This window comes from Podarcis gaigeae (genome assembly GCF_964106915.1).
Source record: "Podarcis gaigeae genome assembly, chromosome: 2".
In the NCBI taxonomy this organism is placed as follows: domain Eukaryota; kingdom Metazoa; phylum Chordata; class Lepidosauria; order Squamata; family Lacertidae; genus Podarcis; species Podarcis gaigeae.
Window position 1 is genome coordinate 62,244,131 of NC_139679.1, and position 21,615 is coordinate 62,265,745.

Sequence of the window (21,615 nt, forward strand, 5' to 3'; positions counted from 1 at the left end):
GAAGGAGAGAGCAGAGCTGTAGAAAAGGGACTGACAACAACTTGCCATTTTTATTGTAAATCAGATGTTGTTGAACTACCTCTGGCTATGCTGGTTTGCAGCCACTGCGAGATGGAGTCCAACAACATAGAGAGGGCCACAAGTTAGCCACTCTTGTTGTAAATGTCCAGTTCTTTGTCACAGATGATAGCAGTAGGGAAATGGTGGTAGCCAGTTTAACTGATGGGTTAAAGCAGGGGTAGGCAACCTAAGGCCCATGGCCCAGATGCGGCCCAATCGCCTTCTTAATCCAGCCCATGGACGGTCCGGGAATCAGCGTGTTTTTACATGAGTAGAATGTGTCCTTTTATTTAAGATGCATCTCTGGGTTATTTGTGGGGCCTGCCTGGTGTTTTTACATGAGTAGAATGTGTGATTTCATTTAAAATGCATCTCTGGGTTATTTGTGGGGCATAGGAATTCGTTCATTTTTTTTTTCAAAATGTAGTCCAACACCCCACAAGGTCTGAGAGACGGTGGACCAGCCCACGGCTGAAAAAGGTTGCTGACCCCTGGGTTAAAATAAGGAGGAGAAAGCTTATAGAAGAGGGTGGAAGCCATGGGAAGGGATTCAGCTTTGTGCTGAGGTTATTGTTTTGTCTTCTTGACTTGCTAGACAACACGACCCCTCCTCTCCTCCCACCTGCACATTGTCCCCGGAGGTTCTCCTGACCCATTTCAGCCTGACCAATTTCAGGGGGCATATTGGGGAGAGGACAGGGGAAAGCTCCTTTGCAAAAGCAGAAGTCCATGCACAGATTTTTCCACTGATGGAACTAATTAGTCAAATCCTGCCCAGGGAATCCCTGCATCGGGTAAAGACAGATGAAAATTGAATGGCGTAGACCTCTTTTCTCCAGTTGTCAGATTGATCTGGATGTGGGGAAACTGTTATGCCTCTTAAACAGGTGATAAGAATCCGTGGAGTCTTAAAGGGCTGGTTCCCCCCCCCTCCCTGTTAGTGTCCCTTTCTTGCTTCTGTCTTATTTTATAGTTGCCCTTGGAATCTCCATGGTTTACCCTTCTACAGTGGTACCTCAGGTTACATACGCTTCAGGTTACAGACGCTTCAGGTTACAGACTCCGCTAACCCAGAAATAGTGCTTCAGGTTAAGAACTTTGCTTCAGGCAGGCTGAGAACAGAAATTGTCCTCCGGCAGCGCGGCGGCAGCAGGAGGCCCCATTAGCTAAGTGGTGATTCAGGTTAAGAATGGTTTCAGGTTAAGAACGGACCTCCAGAACGAATTAAGTGCTTAACCCAAGGTAACACTGTATTACACATCATGTGCTTGGTGGTGCTAAAGAATCTCCCTCCAAACTGGCAAATGCGAAATGTGAAAAATTTGCAAAGTGGCTCAGGCATGTATGTTTTCTCAGAAGTGTTAATGGGGCTTACTGCTAGGGCACAGGATGGTAGCCTAGGCTTTGGTTTTGGAAAAGCACGGCTTTTGTGTCTTTACCAGCTGTGCGGCAGGCAGAAATTCAACAGGTTAGTACAGAAATGCAATCATTTGAAAACCTTCATCCATTCACATTCTGTTTGTCAGATATTTTATTACATGCGTGGCCACTGATTTATTTGGGGGGCCCTCCAGTCCACCTACAAAAGAGACAAATCTGCATATGACGCATGACATACACAAATTGTATGCACATCTATGGTCTCTTTTGTGTGTGGGTCAGAGGGTCCAGTCAACATATATTGGACATATACTGGACCCAGAAAATCCTGTTGGAACCCCTGAGGATGGAGAAAGAGATATAAAAAGTTCTATTTGCATATAGAATTCTACTCAAAATCGCATTTTGCTTTGCTGGATGAGGTTCAGATTAGCAAAGGGCTCCTTCTCCACAGTAGTGCATTCAGAGTAAAGGCAGGTCTGCAATAAGCCAGTTTTTGCTTTAATAACCCACTTCAGGGAAAATTCTCGCCTATCGTGCATGTAATTGCACACAGTTCCTGTTTGAACAAAGAGGAAGGGTGCTTATGATGTGCACGCAGCCCTTGACACATGCTATGGAAATTTGCCAAATCATGCTCCAAATTTTCTATGTATAATGCTTTCCTTTTGATATGTATGGTAACAACAGAGCAAGCAAACACACATGGATGTACCTAATAGAAGGTGGCAAACTGTGGAAAATGAAACCATACATCTAAAGATAGGAGAAGAAAATCAACAGCTGTGGTTTCACGTTAAATTTTACACACACACTGGCTATGAAACAGTAAAATGACACAAAACATAATATATAAAAACAAGCAAATGATTTGCAGGCACAGGGGGATCTTACAGGAATGCCTACAATGGTAATAAAAGACTTAGAAAGATCTTACATGAATACAATACCTACAGTAATTAATAGATTTTTATGTTTTGTCTGAGCCTTTCCAACCACAAAAGGCTCTGAAGAAGCGAGCATTAATCAGGCTATTGGATTTGGCCTAACTTGGCAACTAAAGCTGTAACCAAGTAATTCTTAATCCTTTACACATTATTCCCCCAGTCAGAGCAAACACACAACACACACCATCCCTTCAACCTGAATTTATTAACTCTGGTTTAAATGAAATCTGGGGGCCAGTTTTGTGTGTTTGCATACAAGCACAGCTAACACAACCTATGAAGGCAGCAATGTAGTGGTACCCATCTTTCAGTCTTCTAGAGAGGAGGAGTGGGGAACCTGAGGCCCTCCAGATGTTTTTGGACTATAGCTCCCATCGTTCCTGATGTCTGGCCATGCTAGCTGGGGCTGGTGGGAGTTGGATATGTCCCAGATATTTTGAAGCACTGTGCTGTTTTTCCTGGGCCTCTGTGAATGAACCCACATGTTGACTGATTCTATTTTACCACCACATTCCCTACCCCTGCCCTGGATATCTGGAGAGCAGCAGCTGGAGTAAAGACCCCGGAGAAGCTGGTGCACAAAAATTTCACAAAAACATCACAAAAAGAGGCGGGACAGGGCGGGAGTGGAACAGGGTGTTTGCAGGTTTTTTCAAGGGTGTTTCAAACATGCTTAAATGTGTGGTGCCTCAGAATGTAACCCCCACATAAATGGGGAGTTGCCTCATTTATAGCAAGCACTTAATAATGGTAATCAAGAATTAGGCAAAATGTCAATTTAGCTCAGCAGCACCCCATTTTCTTTATCAGGTACAAGTTATCTGTTGGAAATACACACCCTTCTGCCAAGGGGGAAAAGAAAAAACCTGCCAAGGGGCAAGGAGCTGATACTTAAAGCAGCAGGGGGCGGGGAGGGGGGGAGGAATGAATAGTTGAAAGAACACTCTGAGGCTCAGTCTCAAGGTGAGAGAGGCTCTGAATTTCAAAGGCTGCGGAAGCCAAGGGAGTGTAAAGCGAGAAGCTGTCCAACCAAAGGTGCACTTCAAATGTGACATTTAGAGACACAATCTTCCCCATTCCCAGCAGGTGAGCAGGAGCACACACACGCGCGCACACACACACACAGAGAGAGAGAGAGAGAGAGAGAGAGAGAGAGAGAGACATGGATAGCTCACAGCCTTAAGATTCTTATCCTGATTCTATTACAGTAAATATACTCAAACCATAAATAAGCTGGGAAATGTTGCTTCCCCATCTTTTATCATGAAGAAAGGCTGTCAAGCTCAGCTTTTTCCTCTTATGTTTTATGGCAGGATATGAAGCATACGTTTCCCACATCCTCCAAAGTGTGTAGTCACATTTATGCCTTAACTGGATTTATAGATTAGGAGGGGATAATTCTGTACTGGGGGTGGGAAATCTCCCCCCCCCAACCAACTCTGGGACTAGTGAGGTGGGGCTGTGTACTAACACTGTGAAGGAGGAAGCTCCAAATTCCAGTATGGCTTCTTAGTACTAGGTAGCCATTATCTTTCAGCCTCGACTTCCCTGCCCCCCCCCCTTCGTGGCAATCTCTAAGGTGTGGATTATAGCATTGATCTAATTTAGAAAGCTGTTGTAAGGATTACTGAGGAGTGTATATGAAGTGTTTTGAACAATTAGCCTGAGTCAGGGATAAGTGAATCTGTCACTTTTGGTTCCTCTCAGTTTCTCATTTTTCTAGTATTCAGTTCTCAACATTTCCACATCAGGAAGCTAACTTTTCATCCGTGCTCTTTGAGCTTCTCCTCGTTCTGGGATACCAGGGGGTAGGGGGGACAGCTTGTCGCAGCATGAGGGGAGACACTCATGCTTCTTCACCATCTCTGCCTCTTGGCCCCTCTTCTCTCCCAATTTGGCTTCTGCCTCTGATTCTGGACTTCCGTCTGCCACAGACTCCCCTCGCTCACTAAACCCTGTTCCCTCTTGAGCTTCTGAAGCCTCCTCCCAGTCTTCTCCCTCTTCTTCCTCTGACCACCAATCCCCAGGCTCTGAGCCTTCATTCTTGAGGGATCCCTTGGTTCCTTCCACCATTCCTCTGCATTCAACCTGTCTGTGGCACTCCTCCAGTCAGAGCCGACAGTACTCGGTTAGATGAACAAATAATCTGACCTGATTTAAGGCAGCTTCCTATGTTCCTCCTGCAGCTGATGTGCAGGAAGTACCAATCACACTTTGGAGAGGAACTGATCTGATGTACTCTCTCATCCCTTCTTCTGCAAAGCTGACAGTGCTTGGCAGCTTTTTATGTGGAGTAGCATATATACTGCATTTTGTTACTGTGCATAAGGATGTCTGGGCTAAGCCACTGGGATTTTTAATTGCTTAGTCCCACACACTGATATGTTTTCAAATGAATGTTTGGCCTTGTGACATGCACCACATTCGGATCCATACACTCTTTAAAGGTTATTGAGCAGAACCATAAATCTCATCAAATTCCTGGAGGTCCATTAACCCCAATTTCTAAGTAGTATTGCTGCCTGTTGTGGTGGGCATAATGAATGGAAATGAGGTTGCTAGTGCTGGAGGTGATGCTGTACTAGAAAGCTCATATAAAACCCTGACAAAGTCAACGTGCTCTTCAAGAATAACTTCCCAGCCAATCTATTGTGAGAGGCCCTTTGTCACACGCAACATGATCTTTTAGCTGAATCAAAGGCTCTGGGAGAGAAAGTTAGTTTACATTGCTGCAGTATTTCCCTCCCCTCAAAATGAAATGCCTATTAAACTATGTTACTAAATCAAGTTGAGGTTAGAAATGAATAAAATGTAGGCTGTTTCCAAGGGATGTATAAAATACATGTCAGAGTCTGAAAGCTTGCATAACTCAGGCAGGAATTTTTGAATGAAGTTATTTAATTATGTTGGGAACCTGACCAGGCAAACACAGAGTGATTCATTTCCTTTTAACTAAGCAAAAGGTGCTTGGAGGGGATTAAAGATGCATGTAAATTGTAGAAATGGCACCAAGCATTAATAGTAAAAATGAACTAACTGCATTGAAGTATATTCATTCTGCAATTATCTAAGAAAACAGCACCCAAACTGAGGCTGCTCCAATACAAATTTACTTCCTTGGAAGCACAATGTTATGATCTGTGGGATGCTGTCTATGGACTTCTTCATGTTTTATATATTATTCATAAACAAATGAAAAGTGCATACACTGATATATGAAGAGTGGTGAGGCCTCTCTTTGTTTTGCAGCATATGTCCATATTGGGGCGTTGCTACACACTTTCTTTATACCAGTGACCAGGTTGGCAAATAATTCCAAGCCATGGTTTATTAAACTGTGACTTAGCATTATGTATGAGCCCTGTCTAGTGGCTTAACTATGGTTTGTTTTCTGCTAACAAACCATGATCTGAAGCCATGGTTTGCTGTTGGCTTATGAACCTTGGTTTGTTTTAACTATGGCTTGGTTTTATGTGCAAACCAATATCGTTTCTTAACCATGGTTTGGCCACTGCACCCAAGATGCTCGCATAGTTGCAAAGGCATGAGGCAAGAGCAGTTAAGGGAAAACCCAAACTTTGGAAAAACAAGCCAGAGTTTTATTGTCTATTGTGATTAGTTGAGGTCAGCTTGTGATTTGTTAAATTTGTTAAATGGTGGGATAACTGTGGCCCTCCTGAGTTGCTGGTCTACAACTCTAGCATCCCTGATCACTGGCCATCCTGGCTGGGATTGATGAAAGTTGTATTCCAACAGCATCTGGAGGGCACCGGGTTCCTCACCACTGGTTTAAGCAAACCATGTTTAGCATTGTTTGCGAATGAGGTCATATTCTCAAAAAATAAAGCTGAGTAGAAAACGTGTTTGGTTTTTTTCAGGCAGTTGATGAGACAACTACAAAACAGGGGATACCCCAAAGAAGTCTGAAGCAAGCCATGGGTAAAGCCAAAAGATGGAAAAGTTAAAAAGAAAAGAAAAGTGAGATTAGGACAGTGGTTTCACTCACATTGGATGGATATAATAGGCATATCTAGCTGGTATTGAAACATTGGCATTGCTATCAGGAGTTCATAGGCATAAGGAAGAGCTCCTTTTTATGTTTAAGTGTGCCTCTTATTTGAAATATTTCTTTAAACTACTGTGTAACAGTTCAGTACCAGATAGGGGTTTATTTAAAAAGAGGAAGCTCAGAACATATTTCACCTTATACCAACTCAGACCATTTTTCCATGTAGCTCAGTATTGTGTGCTGATTTTGCCTGAAACCATTGCAGTGGATTTATTAACTGAGTAAAATTAAAGGAATGTGTAGACACTGCAGACGGAAATATGTCTTGGACATATTCCATGTCGATTTCTCCATGGAATTTTGGATCAGTTTTTCAGCTGTAAACTAAAGGGTTAATCTGTGCTGTACAATGTCCTTGCAATCTTATTTATTGTGATAACTATGGGTGTGGACTGCCCTGTATTGCTGAGAGGGGGGGAAGGTTGAGAACGTAGTAATGTGGTGCTTTGCAGATATAGCAGTGGGAGTGCCAGATTGGTGTGTCTGTGCTGCCTCACCCCTCCTGGTAATTGGCAGTGGTTCTGCTACCAGGAAGCTATTGGTGCAGCTCCACCCCTGGGTGGACTATGAGAAAGGTCAGAATAAGAATCAGAAGATTGACAGCCTCAGTGGTCAAGCACATTGTGGATTTAGGACATAGTGAGAAAGGTCCGGACTCTTAAGTCACTGCAATTGGAACACAACTGGGAAGACAGCCAAGAAGTGAGATGTTTAGATTTATTAAGAGCTCGATTTCTCCATGGAATTTTGGATTATCTTCTCATCTATTTCAAGTTTTGTTGCTGGCTTGCTAGCTTAGATACTGCGGTTGTATTGTATTGTTTTTGTTCTGTGTTAGCATTTTTTGAAGGTGCAATGGGTAAGTGTGTTTGGCTGCTAACCAGAAGGTTGGTGGTTTGAACCCTCCAAGGGATGGCTGTGGGCCAGGTTCCGGCCTTGCAGGGGGTTGGACTAGATGGCCCTTGGGATCCCTTCCAACTCTACAATTCTAATCAAATTTTGAAGCACCTTTGCTGATTTTGGAACAGACGTCAGTTGGTGTACTGCAGCTGTAGTTTATAACTATCTAACCTAGCACTGTGTCCTCTGGTTGGTAGCAATTCTCCAGGGTCTCAGGCAGAATTCTTTGACATCATTTGTTACACAATATCCTTTTGCCTGGAGATAAACACTACAAAGCATGTGTCCATTTGCCCTCTTACATATCCTTTTTAAATTTGTGGTACTGCTGCAGTAGTTGGCTCTCCTCTTCTCTCTCTTTTTATAGAAGCATAAAGAAAAGCTTTGCTGGATAGGCTCAAAAGCCCATCCTTCTGACTCTTAACAGCAGACAGTCAGATGCTTCCGGGAAACCTCTTTAAGTTTAGCATTTTCATTCTTCAGTACAATATCTGAGTCGGGGGGGATCCATCAGAAAGGCACATTTCTGAGTTTCAGTGACCACAGATGTTGCCATGACATTATTCATCAGTGCCTGCCTCTCACATTACACTGCTGGCAAGAGTGCATCACTCTTGCAAGTAAAGATAATAGGCAAGAATAACATCTGAAGTTACCAGACCTTCGGTAGAGTACATTGTGGCTCCTGTCCAACACAGACATACTTAAGCCCACTGATTTCAAGCACATAAGTGTGTCTAACTGTGCTGGATTGCAGCCAGGGTCTTCACTAGCACAAATCTATAGCTGCTCCGTACATATAAAGATCAAATAGTAATCACCATGCTTAGGGGATGTTGCAAACATTTACAAGACAAACTTTGCTCTCTTTTTTAGGGGTTTCAGGCTTAGGGATCAGTGGATCTGCCAATTTTGTTTTTTCTCAGTTTCACATTCCCCTCCCCTGGTTCAGTTTGCCACGTTTGTGAATCAGTTTGTGCATATCTCATAAAAACCCACATTACTTGGTTGGGGAACTACATCACAAAATTCAGAGAAGTGTCATTTTGAGTTTTGCTTCATTTATTGTTTCAAGGGAGGGAGGAAGTGCAAACAATGTAAGTTCAAATTACAGTGAGTCAGGGAACCAGCAGCAGAGCTATAGTAGAAACTCATCCTATGACAATAGGATGTGCTTGTGGGAAGGGGTGGGGATTATTGGTTTGGTTTGTTCTTGTTTTTATTATGTATTTTGTGTTTTTATCCTGCATTTTTATGCTGTGAACTGCCCTGAGATCTACAGATGATGGGTGTTATACAAATGTAAATGAATGAATGAATGAATGAATGGCCGGGCTTGAAAGCAAGAGGTCATCTGTTAAAATTACATGTGCTGGCATTGTTTTCACTACATAAATAGCAATATGAAACCTGAATCCATTATGTACAGATAATAGCAGGTTTCCCACTGACTGTATACAGTACAGCCAATAACAACAACTGAATGTTGAATGCAGCTGGATGATACATGTTTGTACACATGTTTCTGCTCCGTTGATGCTATATATCAGGCCTGGCCCACTGATGAAGCAAGGTGAGTTACCTGCCTCAAGCGGTAGAAGCCCAAGAAGCAGCGCTCATCTCACCTCTGCCACCCCCGCTATGGCAGATAGTAATATTGTGCAGCCTGAAGTAACTGGTTGCATAAAAACTGACTCCTTTTGGAATGAAGCATTGTCTGGACCAGTTAGATATTATTCAAACACTTTACTTGCAGAAATTTCTTCAAGACTATTGATCTATTTCAAAATAATTACATACCAATATGGTACAAAATTAAGAGAGATCTAGAGGTGTGGGGGAGAATGAAGTTATCATTTTGGGGAAGAATTGCAACGATAAAGATGAGTGTGTTACCGAAAATGTTATTTCTGTTTCAGATAATTCCGATAATTAAAGGGGCGGCAATATTTAAAGAGTGGCAAAGAATGATTTCAAGGTATATCTGGCAGGGTAAGAAGCCGAGAATAAAATTTAAGTTATTGACAGACGTAAAAGATAGAGGAGGCTTCGCCCTGCCAGACTTGAAATTGTATTATGAAGCATCGTGCCTCTGTTGGTTGAAAGAATGGATGAAATTAGAGAATACAGAATTGTTAGACTTGGAAGGATTTGATAATAGATTCGGTTGGCACGCATATTTATGGTATGACAAGAAACGAGTGCATAAAGGTTTCGAAAACCACATCATTCGAAGATCTCTCATAGAAGTCTGGGATAGGTATAAAAACCTATTGGAGCCAAAAACTCCACATTGGTTGTCTCTGTTGGAGGTGATGAGTGTGAAGAAGATCAATATGAGGGGGAGGGGGATAACATATGGGAGTTTAATAATGAAAGAAGGAAGTAAATGGAAATTGAAACCATATGATGAAGTAAAAGAATATGTTAATGATTGGCTGCATTATTTTCAGATTAATGAAATGTTTAAAAAATAGGTATTAGAAAGAGGTTTTACGGATAAGGAATCAAAATATCAACAGGAAATACTGAATAATGATGTAAAAATTTTATCCAAAATGTATAAATTATTATTAGAATGGTATACAAAAGACGAGGAGGTTAAGTCGGTTATGATTCATTGGGCCAAAGACTTTGGATATAATATACAATTAAAAGATTGGGTTAAATTGTGGAATGAAGGAATGAAATTTACTGCGTGCACTACAATAAAAGAAAATGTGATGAAAATGATATATAGATGGTATGTAACACCAGTAAAATTAGCAAATATGTATAAAGTAAGTAATAAATGCTGGAAGGGTAAAGAAAAAGAAGGAACATTTTATCATATGTGGTGGGAGTGTAAAAAAGTGAAATGCTTTGGGGAAATGATATATAATGAGTTTAAAAAAATGTTGAAATATACATTTGTTAAGAAACCAGAAGCATTTCTATTAGGAATAATAGGAAATGAAATTAATAAGAAAGAATGGAAGTTGTTTTTATATGCAGTAACGGCAGCAAGAATATTATTGGCCCAAATATGGAAACAAGAAGAATTACCTACGATTGAAGAATAGAGAATGAAATTAATGGAATATGCAGAACTTGATAAATTAACAGGAAGGATCCGGAACCCACGAGACGAGAGATTCACTGAAGACTGGATTAAATTCACAGATTATATGAAAAGTATATGTGATTACCAAATAACGTTTGTAAGCTTTCAGGAAGTTCTGTGAAAATGTATGGTAGAAATATTGTATAAAAAATAAGGTAAAGTAAGATATTATTGTAGTGCAATATTAAATTAAAAAATGTGAAACAAGTGATTAAAACGGAGAATTATCAGGCATCCTGATGGAAGTCCCCCCCCCCAAAAAAAAGAGGATGTTGGTGATAAACTGGATGTTTTGTTTTGTATAATTTTATATTGGAAAATTAATAAAAATATTTTTTTAAAAAAGAAATTTCTTCAAAACAGTACAAAAACATCAAAGATACAACCAAATAATTCCATACAATATCATGTGCAAGTCCATCACAGGCTCATCTTCTTAGAAATGAAACAAACTTATAATCAGAGCTGACAAACATAGTTCTCTCTCACACAGGCTCAATTAGCCTGCATTCCAATCCCTTAGGCTATGCAGCTCCTGGAGAGGCATCTTATTCTCACAGAGCCTGAGAACAAATACTCAAAGGCAATTCCCCTTCCAAATGAAGATTTGCAACTCAATACCTTTGTCATCTGACCTAAGGTTAAACACTCATATGTTAGTTAGCAGAAAACAACAATAGTTAATTATCAAGGAGCGCAGATTCCACTTGGAATCTTCAAGGTTAAAACTTTTCAGCAATACACAGGCATTTTCCATTCTAGTGTCAATTAAACAATTATACTTAACACCCGCCACTAGCAGCACCAGTTTCCAGCAAGATCTTGCCAAGATTTCATAAGATCTCAGGCAGCACACAAAATCTCATGAGATTTCAGTGAGATATCATGAGATCTCCCCAGCAACCAAGGCTGGCCCATTCCCATTTTGCCTCAAGCAATGAAACAGAACATGACAGCCCTGGTATAGGTATGTGTGTGCACGCACACACATTTGCCCCATCCATGCTATAAATGCAGAAACATCTTAGGTCTCTTCTCCAAAAATGTAAGATGTGCAGAAGTCCTACATTGCCTCTGCATGCAAGTGAGATATAATTAATCACAATGAATTCATGATACATTTCAGCGGGCCATGCTGTTTTGTTTGCTTAAACTGTGAATATTGACTTACTCATTTTAATGACACTGTCAAGATAACAGCAGTTGGGATCCAAGGAACCCTGTGCAGAAACTAAAATGTATTCCATACTTAGGGAAGTTGAGGAAAAGAAAAAGATTGGGAGTGACCAATTTTCCTTTCAAGATGCGTTCCTTTGTACCTCATTGGATTTCACTGCGGACAGTCCTCTAACTTTCAAGCGCAGCTTTTCAGGGAGGGCGAGAGGCTGCAATGGAAACTGCATACAAAGAAGTAGTCTTCGGGCTGTTCTTCAATGCCTCTAACATAATTAAAAGGAGGGTATACCGGTACTTTTATCCAAACAAATTAACATGAACATGTTTGCATCTCTGCATTTTTTTTGCAGAAGGCTCATTGAAGGTTGATAAACAATTGGTTTGGGTTGGAAGGAAACTTGTCACGCTGCACATGATCGCATAAATGCAGTGAGCAAAAACCCACAGAATAGATTTTCTTCCCTCCTCCTCTTCCTATGACCTACAGAGAATTAGTTCTGTCGCTGCTACGGCCCTTGTGATATATTGCTGCTCAATCATGCATGCACCTTTGAAAGAGCATCACAGGCTCTTCCTGACAGGAAGCAATGCACTCACCCCTCCAAGGTTACCTTTGTTGAAAACATACAATGGAAAATAGATGCTAATGAGAAAATAAATGCATGGTACAATCTTTAGAAAGGGTTTGCCAAAGCCATCCTGCATTCTCAGGCAATGAATTCCAACTAGAAACTCACCTTGGTTTCCAATATTGCATCCTCCTACATGAGCAAGCATTGATTATATGTTTTGTCATGAGGTATGGTCAGTGCTATAAGTTTGGGAGAGGGAAGTAGCTAAGAAATTTTCAGCTTTGCTTTGCTTGTAGACAAAATAATACAAATGACAGAAAACAGAGAGCTATGGTCATCCAACCTCTTTTCAGTTGTTCAGATAGAGATACATACCTACACTGGTGCACATGATTTCATTAAACTCAGCAACCCTCTTGAATCTGGACTTTTCTGTGCATGACCTTATTATCTCCTCTTTTTCTTCCCATCCACTTTATCATACCTTTTTATGATTTAATTCTTCCATTCCTAAATTTCCATAATCTAAATTTATTTTCATGTATAATTCCTCCTAATAGCCAATATATGCTGGGGCTAGCAGGGCTGGGATAATAGTGGCCCTGGTGTTTGGTTGTGGAGGAGGCACTGCATTGGGCCCGTTTGAGCTCTTGCTTTCTATTCACCTTGATAGCTTTCCTCTTCAGTTATGAATATCAGATTATAGGGACAAGCAGTAGGGGAGGGTTGTTATCTTCTTGGCCAACTTGGCCAGTAGAAGCTTCCAGATTTCTGCTTGTTTGATAGGAAGAGTCTCTCTCCTCCTCCTCTCTAGTGCTGTTCTGGGAGTTCTCCCAACCTTCCAGAGATGATTTGTGGGAGTCATGGAGATACACGCTGGGGAGAGAGAAGGGAAAATCCTGCTGTGCTAGCAGGAGCCCTTGTGATGGGTTCTGCTAGCATGGTGGGTTAATTGAATCTGGCACCGTGACTGTAACCTGTCCTGCTCTGATTTTCACTCTAATGTGATAATAAGTGTAGTACTTTGGATATCTTAGCCTATCTGGGTTTACTTCCCTTTGGGGCTTGGTTCTAGATATATCCCAGTTACAGACCAGTTTGCTATCTCCCAAAGCATCATGATATAAAATGGTGTCACTGCAAAGTATCACAAGGTGTCACTGCAAAGTATCACAAGGGGCCCAATGATGTCAGGCATTTAATGTCAAAACTAAACATTCTTAAAGGTTGTGTTACTGAGGTTAGCTTGGCTTCACAAGGGACGGCCATCTCAGCTATGAATAGAGAACTAATATATAACTTTGGGAATATCGAGAGCAGTTAGATCTGATACTAGCATAACAGCTCTTGACTGTTCTGTCAGTTCATTTACTGTCTTACTTGTGCATACAATTCTGTTAACAATGGATGGACTTTTTTATAAACACCAATGGAGCTCAGACCAGCAGAAAATGTGCTTTGACAGGTGCGTCAAAGTTAATAAAAAAAGCAAACCACCCTTGTAGAAAGACTGGGCTTATAGTTGAGGAGCTTGATCACAACACAGGAGCTTCTGGATGCTCAGTTCTTATTAAAAAAACTATGGTAAGCCCTTTCTGAATCTTATTAGACATTAACTTGCATCAGAAATAGTGTCCAAATTCCTGCTAAGACAAATATTTTTAAAGAACCTCAAATAAAACAAACCACTTTTTTGTTTATTTTGAGAGAGAATAATTTTATAATTTAGTTAGTTACCACTTAATGCCAAAATAGCTTTCGAAGTGCTTTCTGCTCATACCTGCTAACAGGCAGCCTGCTCCCATTTCTCGTCTTCCTTCATTACACATGGTTGTATTTATTTCAAGCTGCAGCTATTTAATTGATGCATTTGTTTAATTAACACAATCTATATACAACTTGACAGTAGGAAAAGCTCTCAAGAACAATTTAAAATAACTGCTTCGGCCCATTGGCAGAAAAAAGTCTTCAAGAGACGGCTGAAAGTCAAAAGTGAGGATGCCTGCCCAATCATTGCTGGAAAACATTCCACAGCATAGAACTGGCACTTCTGGTTGAAGCCAGTTGGGCCTCTGTAACACAGGAGAAAATAGTGTTCCTTCAGATTTAGAAGCAGTTGAGAAACATGGAATAGTGATGGGGAAATAAAGGAGAATGCTAATTGTGTGCTTCACAATGCTAACTGTGTGCTCTGGAATAGCTCAGCTGGTAGAGCATGAGGCTCTTAATTGTGGGTTCAAGCCCCAAATTGGGCAAAAGATAACTGCACTGCAAGGGGGCTGGGCTACAATTTTATGATTCTATGCTTCTATGACAACTGTAATGCACAGAGCCATTTAAAGCCCCCACTCTGTCAAAGCCCACCAGCATCATATCTAGTGTCTAAAAGGCAACTGCACCACTATTCTAACCTCTTGTGCCACTGGTTTCATTCCAGCTGCAAGCCTGGTAGATTAAGCTCTGAGCTTCAATGCTGCTGTCTAGGTTGCAGGATTAGCCTAAACACCAGCCAGCTGATCCCAATGCCAATCTCATTGCACCAGCCCTATAAAGCTCTGGCCTCAATGCCTTTAGCATGAGCAACTCACCATGTCTAGTTCATCCTTCCCACACCATCCACAACTTCCTAATTCCTAACTGCTTCCTTGGATTTTGATTTTGACCCCACTCTCCCCAGATTCACTCCTAGCTCCTTTGAAAGAATAGCCAGTACCTGCCAGTTATGCATGAAATTAGAAGGAAAGATCAATTTCCTGCAAATCAGTAAAGCCTAGTTCATAAAGACTGAATTAGCCTCTTGATTTAAGATGCAATTTTTAGCATTATCTTCACTGTGGCATTATATAGCTATATTTGTGTCCATATATTGTTTTACTAAGCCACTATGGAAGCTTTGCTGAAAGGTGGTATATATAAATCTTAAATACGTAAACATTTCGGTTCCTAAAAATGCACTTCTTTGAAAAGAATTAGCCATAGGTAGGCAAGAGAGCTTTTAAGAAGTGCAGTGAGCATTAGATACACAAACTGCACATTTTATTTTGAAAGTATGGAGGCTAATTGCTTAAATGTGGAACTTTCAATCACCATTTACCCTACCAACGTCTCCCCATGGACTTGTATCTGAGTAATGCAGTCATGACAGCGTTACAGCTTGTAACAGGCAAAATCATTACAGCATCATTAGCAAGAAATTGCTCGAGCAATTAGTAATAATTCCCAGATTCACAGTCAAATATTAATGTTCTCCTCATTAAATTAATCTGCTTCTGTCAAGAACATGGAGGTGGTGGTAATTCCACATTTGAGCAAACCTCTCTGCCTCTCTCAGCTTATGTGCTTTCTAACACATTGGTCTCAAAGACTAAATTGTCTAGCTGGATATTTCACAGGAATTGAGCTATATGAACTGTCAGATTAGCAGTTAGGTACAAAACTGATTCTTTCATGTTTGACCTGGTTCTACATGTCGTCTAAATGGAAATCATGCCCTTCAGAAGATATTACAGGAGAGGAATGATAACAATAGATGGGGCAGAATTTTTCCTATCTAGCCTAAAGGCCTTCATTTGGTATGGTGGACAAAGCAACTCACATCATGAGTCCCTAGAAAGACTCTATGACTTCTCAATGTTTAATCTCATGCCATTGGGCCAGAGAATACTTGGTAGCAACAGAACTAGTAGTGTACTGGCAAATTCAGAAGTGCAACATCCCTTCATGATAGTTACAGCCACACCTCTTTTAATATTATAAAACATTCTAAGATTATACAACAATGTTATAATTATATAGTAACAACAACAACAACAACAACTAGGGATGCATTGCCTAGATCTCCATGTCTTTCAGCTAGACCTACTATTTCCTGTGCACATACATGGGCAAATGATTTGACATTCTCTAATAACCTTCTTTCAGAGTGATGTGTGTTCCACGAAGTACCATTATACATCGTAGAACTTGCACACCATTCCCTTGAAACTGAAGGTTCCTAAATCCTTAGCTTTGGAGCTTCTTCTTCTTTGGCGATCACTCATAACCATGAAAGATTGTCCTCCATAAACACAGTTTTAATATTGAGTCCACCATAAGTGACTGTGGAGGCCAATTCTGGATCCACACGTCCTTCCATAGTGGAGACATAAGTTTCTGGACAGGAATTGATCATGGTGAGGGTTTGCCAAACCTGCCTTCCTCTTAGCACATTTCTCCCTTTCATCCTGAGTTCAAGCATCTTCAAAGCCCGTGACACCTTTGGTGAAGGCTGTTCTCCAACTGGAGCTTTCGCAGGCCAGTGTTTCCCAGTTGTCAGCATCTATACTACATTTTTTAAGATTTGCCTTGAGAGAGTCTTTAAACATCTTTTGTTGATCACCAGTATTACGCTTTCCATTTTTATGTTTGGAATAGAGTACCGTAGTTGCTTTGGAAGATGATAATCAGGCATCCTCACAACATGACCAGTCCAATGAAGTTGATGTTGAAGGATCATTGCTTTGACACTGGTGATCTTTGCTTCTTCCAGTACACTGGCATTAGTTCGCTTGTCTTCCCAAGTGATATGTAAAAAAATTTGGAGACACCACTGATGGAATCTTTCGAGGAGTTGGAGATGGCGTTTATGAATGGTCTATGTTTCACAAACATACAGTAAGGTTGGTAATAGAATAGGTATTCTGGTTTCCCTGTGAATGTCCTGGTCCTCAAACACTCTGCACTTCAATTGGGAGAAAGCTGCACTTGCAGAGCTCAGGCAATGCTGGATTTCGGCATCAATGTCAGTTTTTGTGGAAAGATTGGGTGACCCTGCTGGGAGTAAGAGACTCCCGACTGCTTCACTCACAAGGGTCATAGGAATGTGCAAGCCCACTCACTGCAACAAGGTCCAGTGAGTGAGAGCAACAAGATCCAGTGAGTGAGAGCTTTGGAGCATTCACTGTCTAAAACATGGGTGGCTCTAAGACATGGAGGACAGGGCCCCTGCCTGCACCCTGCTGCAAAAAAATAGGTGCTCCCTATGATCACTACAAAATGGAACAAAACAAAGCCAGTCTCCACACATTACAGAAGATGTGGACCTCTGTGTTTTCACTGCAGGTCATCCATATGCAGTGCATCCATTTCCCCCACCCTGGATACAAGGCTGCATGAAGACTTATTCCAAGAAATCTGTAACTTGCATTGTTCTGGAAGGCTCATAATTCAATGCGGTTTTGGCCACTAACTCAGAGGTCAGATCCAATTTTGTGAATGAAAAATTCTGGCGTACATTTAACGATACAGTAAAACACAAAGTAAAAGCTGTTGCTTTTGGCAAAGGATGGCTGCCACTAGCAGCATACTAAAGCCCTGATCAACACCCTGCAGACTCATTGATGTGTGTGCTTGTAAAAACCTCATTGACAGAGTGGCAAGAGTCTGCTAAATAATTTAGAGCTTGAATGTACAAAAATACGGGTGTGATATGTCATCATTACCACCAATACTGCAATTGTTTCGTTGCTACAAAGCTAGGCTAGGGAGCTCTTACCATCAGCTCCCAGAGAGACTACCAATGGCCTGAGAGAATCCTGAGAGAATTGATTTATCTTTTCCATTTTATTTATTTATATTTGTTTCTGTAGTTAAAATCGCAAACTGCCACAAAATGCCTTGAAAGAAAAGCCGTATATCTCCGTATATGTTGTGAAGAAGTACATAATTCAACATTACACATGTGGATATCGTTTCCAAAGCATTTCAGTACACTAATTTAGGATGGTTGGAGGAGAGGCACAGCCACCATATCCTTCAAATGCTCAGCCTGGGAGGAAAAGGGGGGAAACACACCATCCCCAAGCGCAGACACTCCCTCAGTGTCCCTGGAGATACTGCTACTGCCATATCAGGATGTACTGTCAGTGTTACTCACATGTCACTCAATCCCTGGCATCTCTTGGTAGGACTGAGGGAAAGCCTCTATCTGAAACCCTAGAGACCATCTGACTGTCACTGTCTATACATGAAACTCAGCCAGACAGACTGATGGCCTGACTTGGAAGGAAGCCACTTCCTAAAAGTGGTGTCGGCAAAAGGCCTACAATTAAATTACTGATTCCTTACCTCTTTCAGACACCCACCTCTGAAGCCAAGTGCTCCAGTTTCTCTATCATCTATGTGTCCTTCTTTCATTTATACTCTCTTCAAAAGCTTGAAACCCAGGAACCCGGTCTTGGTATAGCTTTTTCACAAAGTAGCCAAAATAGCTAACAGCTTTGATAATGGAAGAATCTTTCATTTATGAGAGAAACCTCTATGGTACCTATGTCCGTTTGTTTCTTATTGTATTTTAATGTTTATCCGAAAGGCTGGTGTAACATATTTTGGTACCTAAACAGACCTCAGATCACACACAAAAGGGAGTGTTTCAGTGATAAGGTATTTACTTCTTCAGTCCAAAATATATTTTTCTTTTAAATAATAATGACACTGACTGCCATTGCATGGCCAATGTGGGGATGGAATGGGATTTTGAGGAATGGGGCATGTTTGGGAATGCTGTAATCCTGTCAGCTGTTCTCCTCAAAGACCTCTGGATCCAAATGGCCACTAGTTACAAGGCAATATCAGATAACTGATAATAGATCATTGGGGAATCTATGTGAAGTAACAGAAACATTTTAAAAGAAGGTGGCACCATTTGGGTTATGTCCGTTGAAGCAAAGGAGAAGAACAAACAGTTTTGCATGCTGAGGTCCCCCAAAACCCCTACCCCAATAACTCAGACTTCACACATAATTTTTGTTTAAGGTTTTTGGCATAATTTTGGCCACAACTTTATTTTCATACAAATTGAGAGTGGTTGCTTAGGCATTGGTTATGACTAGCTGTCCCCCCCCCCCGCCTTGGGGGACAGCACTGACTCCCTAGTCAGTCCCGGAGGAACAAGGTCAGGGTCAGCTGGAGCTGCGACACAGGCCCTCAGCTACTCCGCGCATGTTCCTTGAAGCTCACGCGGCCCGCACCCTGCCATCAGGGTTTGGACGAAGGGGATGGTAAGCTTCAGAATTCCTTTAATGGAATACCCGTCAGCAGCAGCATTGGAGGGGCAGGCACAGCCAATCCATACCCCTCCACCAACCAATTTTAACCAATGCCTAACCGCCAACCTTACAAGTTGTGACGATTTGCTAAGCGGTAGGCAAAACCCAAAAGGCACGCACTAATCAGCCAATTGGAAAAATTCCTACTGGGCCCCCGCACCAATGCGAACGACCCCATGACAGGCAGAGCAAGGTCAAAGCGAAGCCCAATCGAGGGAGGGCGGGCGGGAGATCCGATGTCCACAGCGAAAAAGAAAGAGAAAGCTGTGGACCCTGCTTATATATAGCCATTAATCCCACCCCTAAATTGGCAACATCAAATTTACCCCAGTAACAACTTTATCCAATCGGCTCCGGCCCATTGCCATCAATGGCCTGGCTACTAAATGGGGTTTTGTTCGGCCCCATCCGCAACACGTGCTCTCTCTTTTATGAGAACACGCTTTCTCAGTGCATGGGCATAGAAAAAAATATCTCCTGAGTAGTGATGGGTGAAGCTGTTAATTTCAGCTTCACCTAGTTCCTCATTTTTCCACATTTGAATGTTCAGTTCTCCATCAGCACATGGTTTGTTTGCTTTTTTACAAGAAAAACAGCATTTTAGTACAAATGCCTCCTAATATACACATTTTTCTCTATTACACACATTTAGCAAAGCAGTGTTCCCTCATACAATGCAGGTTTGCATGCTGTTTTCACTACTGCATTTTATATCCATTTTTTGCACACAGTACTTGACTGGAGAACTACACTGCAAAATTCAGAGAAGGGCAAATGTCAAAGTATGGATGTGCTTAGATTCATATATTGTTTAAGAAAGTGGTTTGAGAAAGTGCAAGTTATATAGGTTCACCTTTAAATGTGAACTGAATCAGATTTCTTCCTCATCACTCCTCTGGAATGATTACTAGTTTCTGTCTTGTATGAAGACTCTATAAACATATTCTCTATAATATTTCATTCAGTAGGTTGGGGGAAGAGGGGGAGGAAGAAAATCTTAGTCAAACAAGCTATTCATTAACACAAAGCTTTCCTGGCATTTCACTCTACTTTATACGTGCTTGCCTCATGTCCCAGTACGTGCCCAGAGCAGTTCCGGCTTATAAATATAATTGGTATGGATTGATGCACTCGCAAGAGTTCTGTTTTAAGTGTTACAGTTTCAGATGCCTTCGTTTTGGGCAGGAAGCCAAACTTCAAGACACAAGCCCAGGAACATCTTGTGTCAAACCTGGAAGAAAGAGGCAGCTGCATCACATAAATTGTGATGGGACCTTGGAAAAAGTAGACATTTGTGAAGCATTGCCAAAGAGAGGAGCAATGGAATGGATAATTCTGACTTTAAAATAGTACACCCAGCGTATTCAGGACACAAAACGTGCCTGTTCAAATAGAGCACTTGGACAGCAGATCAAATTTAAAAGGCAGATTCTTTCATCGTAGGGTGTAGATGAGAGTCACATATCAAAAATTATGCAGGTTTGAGGTTCAGATTTGCAGAACTTTGAGATTCCTGCTCAGCAGATTTAAATGGAAACAAGAAAAAGCAAACACAAGAGCTATAGAGCTTTGCGTTTTAAAAGTCAACTTCTTGAAACAGAAACCACCATAGAATGTATAATTGCATAGTGGGAATGAAAATATTTTAAGCTATCTGTATGTTCAGTGATGATGAGCACTTTTGATTGGGACTGATTTATTGGTACGGACACTGAGATCCAGCTCCGAGGGCCTTCTGGCAGTTCCCTCACTGTGGAACGCCCTCCCATCAGATGTCAAGGAAATAAACAACTATCTGACTTTTAGAAGACATCTGAAGGCAGCCCTGTTTAGTGAAGTTTTCAATATTTAATGTTGTATTGTGTTTTTAATATTCAATTGTGAGCTGCCCAATGTGGCTGGAGAAACCCAGCCAGATGGGTGGGGTATAAATAATAAATTATTGTTATTATTATATTATTTCTACTACTGCTAATGAGCAAGGAAGAAAGCTTTAAGACAGGAGTGAGAAACCTTTTTCAGTCCAGGGGCCAGATTTGTCTTGCACCCCACTCCACCCATAAAATGCCCTGTTTCATGGCCTCACGCTAGCTACTTCCAGCGGAAACCTGCCAGTGGTAGCTTCACCTTCTGCAGCACTGATCAGGGAGGAAGGATTGATCTGGCGGCACTTGTAAGATGCAAATGACTGACTGACACAATCCTTGATTTCAAGGCAGCTCAAGGATGCAATAAAACCCATTGAAACCAACCGAATGCTAATGTAAATCCCATTGATTTTAACTGAAATTGCTCTAAAGTAGTTACACTGAGGCCTTTGTGT